Source organism: Fukomys damarensis, unplaced genomic scaffold (genome assembly GCF_012274545.1).
Source record: "Fukomys damarensis isolate Sample0158 unplaced genomic scaffold, DMR_v1.0_HiC HiC_scaffold_28, whole genome shotgun sequence".
In the NCBI taxonomy this organism is placed as follows: Eukaryota; Metazoa; Chordata; class Mammalia; order Rodentia; family Bathyergidae; genus Fukomys; species Fukomys damarensis.
The window spans coordinates 18,928,207-18,936,242 of NW_022900940.1; the positions used below are offsets into that span (position 1 = coordinate 18,928,207).

An 8,036-nucleotide genomic window follows, 5' to 3' on the forward strand; every position below is an offset into this window, starting at 1 on the left:
AAGGTAGCACATTAGAGCATTCTCCTGCAGAGATGTGCAGTTCAAGACAAATGATAGAATATCCAAACAAATGAATATTTTATTTTGAAACTCAGTTGCTCTGCAGTTAATTGTATTAGTAAATAAATCTGTTCTAAGCACAGAAAAACAAGTAAAAATTATAAAGATGGGTTATGTGTATGTACAAATCCCATAAGATAAAGATAAATATATCTCAAAAATATACACAAAGAAAAAAGAAATTAAAACTAGAAGCACTTATTTAATATATTATGCTTAAATAAAAACTAACAAATAACTTTTCTGTGTGGTATATAACAAGAGACTCTAATTTGAGAAATAGAATATAACAAATAAAGAAAAAGAAAGAAGAAAAAGAACTCAAAAGAAGCAGAGACCAAGAGAGGAAAAAAGGAAAAGAAACACAATGATAATACCATGAGCAAAACAATCTCAAATGTCCTTGCAGGGATGAGAGAATATTGTATCTATGAAATTAAAATTTAACATATTTCAAAGAGTACAAGAAAAGAAAAACTAGCTTTTGGATTGCTGAATTTTGAACATAAATAATAATAAAAATTGCCAAAATAAAACAGGCAATTCCGTCACATGAGCAAAAAGTTAAAGATGTAAAATAAAAATAAACTATAAGACAATTATGAAAACAACCCAAGGGATGAAAAAAGCATAGCAGAAATATTAGTAAGACAGAAGAGGGTAAAAATGGGGAGGAAATTAATAAATAACAAAAAATATACTGATTGAAGGGATGTTTACATTGAACAGATAAAAAGTGTCTGTAAGGTATATTTATATGACATTTTATTTTAAAAAATATTTTTCTATATGACATTTTAGAACTTCAGATATGAAGTAAAAATTTTAAAAGATTTCATGGATAAAAAATAGATAAAGATAAATTACCAAATATTACAAATAAAAATACTTCAGTCTTCTTGACAGCAGAACTGGAAAGTACAAGAAAAAAATATCCAAAATTTTCAAGTAAAGAAGTTTTTACCTTGGAATTTCATACCCAGCCAAACTACTCTCAAATTTCAGGTTAAAACAAATACAAAAAAGATTAAACTTGCTTTCTAAGTGCATTTATTCTTAGATAACTTTGGAGGACATATTCTACTAATAAGGTGTTAGAATTAACCAAGAAATATGGCCAGAGAATCTAGAAAGCAGGAGATCGATACTAGATCATGTAGGACAATTCAGAGACACATTCTCAGTAAAACCATTCCAAATTAGAGAAGGAGTAAAGTGGGTTTCAAAAAGTCAGTCTGCAGGAAAAATAAATGCAGTGATGAATTTTTCTGATGTACTGGATTAGCAAAAATGGTAATATTCCAGAAGAATGTATAATAAGTACATAGAAAAGAAAAATTGATTTGCAATGTGAAAAACATAATCATATTTTGCTGATTGGAGTATAGTACTATTTGGAATGCATTTAAATGAGGTCACCTACTGGTAGTTTATAACTTTAATAGTGAATACTGATATAACCAGTGTGTATAAAGTAACCATGTTTGCAACACAGAGGAGAAATGTTGGGGTGGAGCATGTTTTCTGGCTAAATTGTAATCCACCACAGTAATAAGTTAATGGATTAATAAATAAATGGATAAGTCCACAAATAAAGAAACTATTCCGAAATATTAATATAAATGCATAAAGAAATAGCTAACAATATTGGACTTTTTTGTTTCTGGTCAGTGGGCTTGATACCTCTCTTGTTTTCAACCCTTCATAATAATTTAATTTTTGCTTCCATTTTTAAAATAAAATGGAAGTAAAATTTACAGAATCAGTATTTTTTCATTAAGTTTATTGTTACATTTTATGAAGACATTCATCATTGGGAATTTGCACATTTACATGACATATCTTGGTTCTTATTTTTTCACATTCCCCTGCCCTCCCTTCAACCCTTCCACTCCTCCCTAACCAGTATTTTTGCTGTTTATAAAGTTTGGATTTCTTCTTTCCTCCAGCCACTTGAGGAAATAGGTTCACTTTTGCATTAAGATTTTGTAAAAAATATGTGAAATATTTTAGCACTTATAAGCTGCCATTTATAATTTAAAGCACAAAGACAGTGATCCTTATTACAAAAAGAATGGATCTATTTTTGATGAGCTAAAGTGAGTTGATAATTCTTGCCAGGAGCAATAGTATGGGCAATGACTGTACATAAATATTAATGGCCTGAGAGATCAGGCAGCAACCACAGAGTGAAAATCCCAGGGAGTAATGAGAAATAATACTGATAATGTAGCATGGATAAAATGAATAAAAGGGTTTTAAATGCCAGGCTGAAGAGTTGACTTTGATCATCAGCAAATAAACATTATCCTGGGATGTTGGGTATCAATTTCAAAAATTCTCTGACTCCCTTGAATATAGTGTGATCCTCTCAGGGAACTCTGTTAAAGTTAAGAGATATAATAGAAATCAAAGTTTTCTCTCTTATTTTCCTAAGCCGTAAACTTTAAGGTTGGCCTTTATTTTTGTCCTCCCTGAAAATCTCTGTCTCTCTAATACATGACGTACCCTTCAAATATTCTCTATTCAAGGAATAACTACACTTATCCTCTGATTCTGTGATCTTACTTTATGACTGATAACAGGTCAGGTATTTCAGAAGGTAATGATGTTAATATCTATTTTAAGCATAAGCACATGGAGTTATGTGAAGAGAGTATTGCCATGAAGCCTAAAACCTATACACGCATCTTTGTGTCTGGATGTATCATTCTACAAAGGATCTTTCAGGTCCTCACCTCTCCTTCAGCCCTAAACTCCATGGAGATAATAGACTCACTGGCAAAACAATGTTGAATCTATTTTGTAATAACAGAATTTTTGTAAGCAGTCACTGTTTCCCAATCTTTTCAACATTAACAGCATCAGTAGCGGAGAGGAAATGTGATGTTAGGGAAAACTTAGAGTCTAGGTACACAGGTTTCCAAAACCAGAAAGTTGAACTTGGTTCATGTTCTGTCTTTTAAATGATGGCTATTTAAATATATGTTCTCTTTTTATTCATTTTGTATTTACCTTTGAAATGATTTACTTTATTTACCAGTTACATTGCATATCCAAATTTCTCTTAACATTTTCTAGGAATCTTGACAACCTCTTTGGTTCCTTGCCTGTGCTTATTCCATGGGACATAGTGTAGATCTCAGAGGAACTGAGAATGAACAGGTGAGTGAGCCCTTCAAAACTGGTACTGCTAGCAACCCCAGCCAAGGTGTGGGAGTCTTAGACTGTAGAACATTACAAAAGACACAGTTTTAGAAGTAAAAATAATTATGTATTCTAACTGGGTGCATTAAAATGGCACTGGTTTCTGAGCCTCAGTTTCCTTTGTGAGGTGACAATATAACTTCATTCATAAGACTACAAAGGATTTCATAAAATAAAGTACATGAGGACACACCATGATTAAGTCTGGTGGTGGTACTCAGGGATGGCCCTCTTCTGTATGCTGGGCCCATTTCTCTGCCTTTTTCTTTTCTTCTCTGTAAGGTGTTTGATGCTCTGGGGAAGCTTTCAAACATCATATTTATGCTCCAGAGGCTGAGCTTTATTCTCAGAAATGTTTACCTCATCCCTTTGTCCAATTTGCTGTAACTGAGAAGTAAGTTTCTTAGCAGTCAGGAAATTATTTTAAAATCTACAAATGTAAGTGAGAATGACCAACATTTATGTTTTAACACATACAAAAATATGTTTTTATGTAGAGTGGTACCTTAGTGCAATTCTCTTCATGATTCTGGTTGCAAAATGAATGGAATCAAATTTCCTGATGAGGTCAACATTGAACATAACCATTGAATTTGATTTAGTTCTCACCCAACTCTGAACAAAATCATGGAAAGAATAAAGGTCATGAACCAAGGTACCATTTAACATAAATTTTTAACACAAGAAATTACTGGTGACATTTTAACAGGAAAAATAATAACAGCCATTTTGTTTCATAGTGCTCTTCCCAGAAGATTTGCTGCTGTTATTATTGCTGTCTACTGTTCGTATATGCACATATGTGTGAGGTTCCCTAGGACTACAAAACTTAGGTTGTCATATTTTGGGAAAGGAGACTGGAAAGATTCTTGAGGAGTGAGATAGAGCCATCACTCTTAAACTAAACAGGGAAATCAGAAGAAGCAGTGATTTGCAACCAGCAAGGAAAATCTTCTTCAGCATGGGGAGCACAACACAATAAAATACAAAGAATTACTCTTACATGTATAATTTAAAATATTTATCAACCTTATTAATTATTTACAGAGTAATTAAAATGCTACAAATTTTTCTCTGCTAATGCATATATGGAGAAAATAGAATGGAAAAGCTTTGAAAGAAGACATGTGTTTAAAAAGATGAAAGTGAGATTAAGGCAGGAGGTCCCTCCATGTGTTCTGGTTCAACACAGTTGCAGAGGCAAAACTGCTGACATCTGAAAACTGCAGGAATCTAAGTCTTAGAAAACTAGACATGGGGTCTCACAGGCAGTGAAATTGAATACGAAGATCTCAACAGGTGGACAGGCTGAAGCTATCATAAACTATTTAAACTTTTGTGTGTAGTGCAGGAGACAGAACAGCATGCATTAATATAGGGAGCCATTAAAAAACTAGCAAATGGAGATGAGAGAGAAAAAGGCAGGGCAAGTAGGAGCCAGAAAGACAGGAAATGCCAATTCCAGATCAACTAATATCCACTTGGAAAAAACTGCAAATCCTTGAAACAAAATGAGTCATAGGAGAGAATTTAACCTCTTGCTCAAAGGGGCAAAAAATTTCCATCTCAGTACTGTTCCTTATATCAATGGAAGCCTTGCCTAGTGATAATGAGGTCAGTGGAAGAAAGAGTCCTAAGACAAAATTCTGAACTTGGGTATAAGTGGTTCAGTTTCCCAGGCATGATGATGCCAAATTTGAACCTGCCTGCTTGTGGTTGATGCACATTCTTTCTATCTGCCTATCTCAGCCCAAACTGCAGAGTTGAGGAGTCTCATCCTACTTGGGAAGCAAAATGGGTCTCCACTTTGCAACTTTCCTGATTTAATGGGACTTCAGTCATTTCCTTGTCAACCTGTTTCTTTATTTTTTTTTTTAATTTAAACTTTATTTACAGGATACTGCAAAATATGAAACTCCACATAGAAATAAGAAACCTCTTCAGAAGATAAGCTTCATACAGTATATACAGCTTGGAACAGTTCAAGTATAGTTTCATTGTACAAAGTGCTACAATAACAAGCCATTTACAAAGAGTTCTTGGTAGAGAAACAGAAGACAAACTTATACTGGACGTATACCCAACAAAACTTTGATGCCTTTCTCAGTTGCATAGTCTAGAGGCTAAAGGTACCAGAAGTCTCATCCTTAACTTGGAAGGTGTAGCCATCAGAGGTAGTTTCTGGCACAACATTTTGATCTTCTTCCTCTACTGAGAAATACTTCTCAATCAAGTTTAATGAGGCCTTGTACACAGACTCATTTTCATGGCTCTATAGAGCTTTTATTTTTGTCCAAGCCACCACATTCTTCAATCATTATACTAAGCTTCTCAGTTTCACCTAGTTTCGTAGCCGTCTGGAAGATATTTGAAATGGCATCCAGAATATCTAGAATAATTTTCATGTCTTTCGCAGTTAAAATGTTCATCAGTGGTTTTATTATGTCACAGTGAACAAGGTACACAATTTGTTCAACTGTCCCTCCACTTGTATAGTTAGTCACAGCCCACATAGTTTTCTTTTGTGTCTTAAAGTCTGCCTTAGAGGGGACATTGATGAAGAATGGGACTAATCCGTGATTCACAACTTGCTGTATTTGCTCCTGACGGCAGGCTGTGATGTTTGACATTGTCCGTGTAGCTTCTTTCTGAATATTAGATTTTGGGGTGGGTGAGCAGACTGGGAAAGATGCAAGTACTCTTGCATCTATTACAGTCTGAATCTGTTCATCTGTTCCAGTGACAATATTCCCTATGGCTCTTAGCATGGGAGTCATAATTGGCAATTCATTTGATCCTAGAAGCTTCACTAAATGGGGCACAATGCCAGTTTTTACAACTGTTTCAGTGTGTTCTAGTTAATGATTGTAAAGGACCATTGGTACGGTAAGAAATATCCCAGCAGGTATCTGCTGGTAGTTCCAGATCATTGTGATGCAGGAGACAAACCCAAGGATGAAGAATTTACTCAGCAGCATCTAATGGGGGTGCAGGATTCTTGTTGTTGCAGAGGTTTGAAAGTGTCCAGGTAACATTGTGTAAGTAACCACCTGCTAAAGATGACATAAGGAACTGCAAGAAGAACCAAGAGTGGGTCAGCTGCACCATATTTGAAAACCAAATCTCAGAAAACTGAACTATCACCTACAATGTTTCCTGGAGACCATACAGCTTATTCACTGATGAGAGCGTGGGGAGATGCCAAGAGAGAAATGAGTGCTGGGATAGCACCTCCCTCCACCACAGCCCTGGTCTGCTCTGATGACCCAGAAGCAATGTTAGTGAGTGCCCAAGCAGACTGAAACTGAATGGGACTATAATCAGTTGTGCAAGAAGGACACACATTTTGGAATCAAACCAGCTGGATTATGTGGTCAATGGGGGGCTCTTTTTCCCAAGAAAGCATTTTCCTGGCAGCTTGCTTAGCTTGGAGCTGGCTTTCCAGATTATTGCTATTTATGCCTTTGACAGTGTCATCAACAGTCCAACTCACAGTGTGCTGGTTGTTGCAGTTTTCCTGCAGTAGTGAAGTAGCATCATCAGGAAATGAGCTGACATTCCTCCTTTTCAGCATCAGATCATCCTTAGCTTTCCTTAGCTCCTCATTAACTTCTGTTCTTCAGTGCCTTATTTCTGCACTGTCTTTTCCCTTGTTCTTGAATCTGTTTAGCTGGGCAGCTGGTGAATTATCATTCTCATTGGTGGACATGGTTATGAGGTAAAGAGAGAAAGATGTTTAAGTTTTTGGCACTATTGATGTAGTTTTAGTCAAAGAATAATCCTTTTACTTCTCACCCCCCTGAAGGGATGAACTTCCTCATGCAGATCGGCTGCAGACAGTGTTCTAGACAGGTCCACCACAGCTGAACCCAGAAATTGTATGCCTCTGTTTCTTGATCTATATTCTTTGTGTCTGTTTTCCCCATGTAGAGGTTATCTGAATGCTTGTATTTTCATTGTTAAGCAGAATGATAGGGAGTATATGAATATATATACCACTATTTATCAATTATTGCACAAGAATTTCTGTTTTTCTGTACTATTTATAAATGTAGAATTATATTCCATCAAGTATATTTAACATACATACTTACACAATACATACTATGTATATCATATTTGATGGAAGGTATACCAATGTGTAATTGACTTAAAAGTTACTGTTTGTCTAGAGTTGAGCTACCTTTAATCCATCACAAATGTAAATAATATTGTGACAAAGTGTGGAAAATTCAAAAATTTATATTATTTCTGTAAAATTTTATATTATTTCTGTTTAAGCCTATAAAAATAAACCAAAAATGTAAATTATTTTGTGGTTCTTGGTATTGGCAATTATTTACAAAAAAGATTGTATTAACTTACACTGCACTACATGAGCATGTCTAATTTACCACACTCACTAGATCTCATTGCTCTTTTTCTTGTTAATTTCTAAATGTTGGGGTGATTTATTGTAAATCAAAGTAGAAATAAGTAAGCAGTTCTACACAATAGAATACTTTCTACTTCGGCTTAATAGAAACTACCTTCCTTCTTCAAAGCCAAATAAAATTCCTTCTATTCTAGGTTCTAAGACCAGCCTTGATACTTCTGAAAGACATCCCCATCTCTGAAGTACTTTAGCATGCCCTCTGCTTCTCTCTCTTGGCACTTAATGGGACATTTTATCTTTCCAGTACATATGTCAGGCTCCCTAAGAATAATCTACTGCTTTTGTGTCTCACAATTTTTAGTGTTGTATTTTGATGCATAAAATGCACAGTAAA

The 8,036-nt window shown here is 34.9% G+C and overlaps 1 pseudogene; it reads right to left on the reverse strand.

Moving 5' to 3' along the window:
• Positions 1-5,383: 5,383 nt before the first annotated feature.
• On the reverse strand, positions 5,384-6,976 carry LOC104865938 (annotated as a pseudogene).
• Between the last annotated feature and the right edge of the window lie 1,060 nt (positions 6,977-8,036).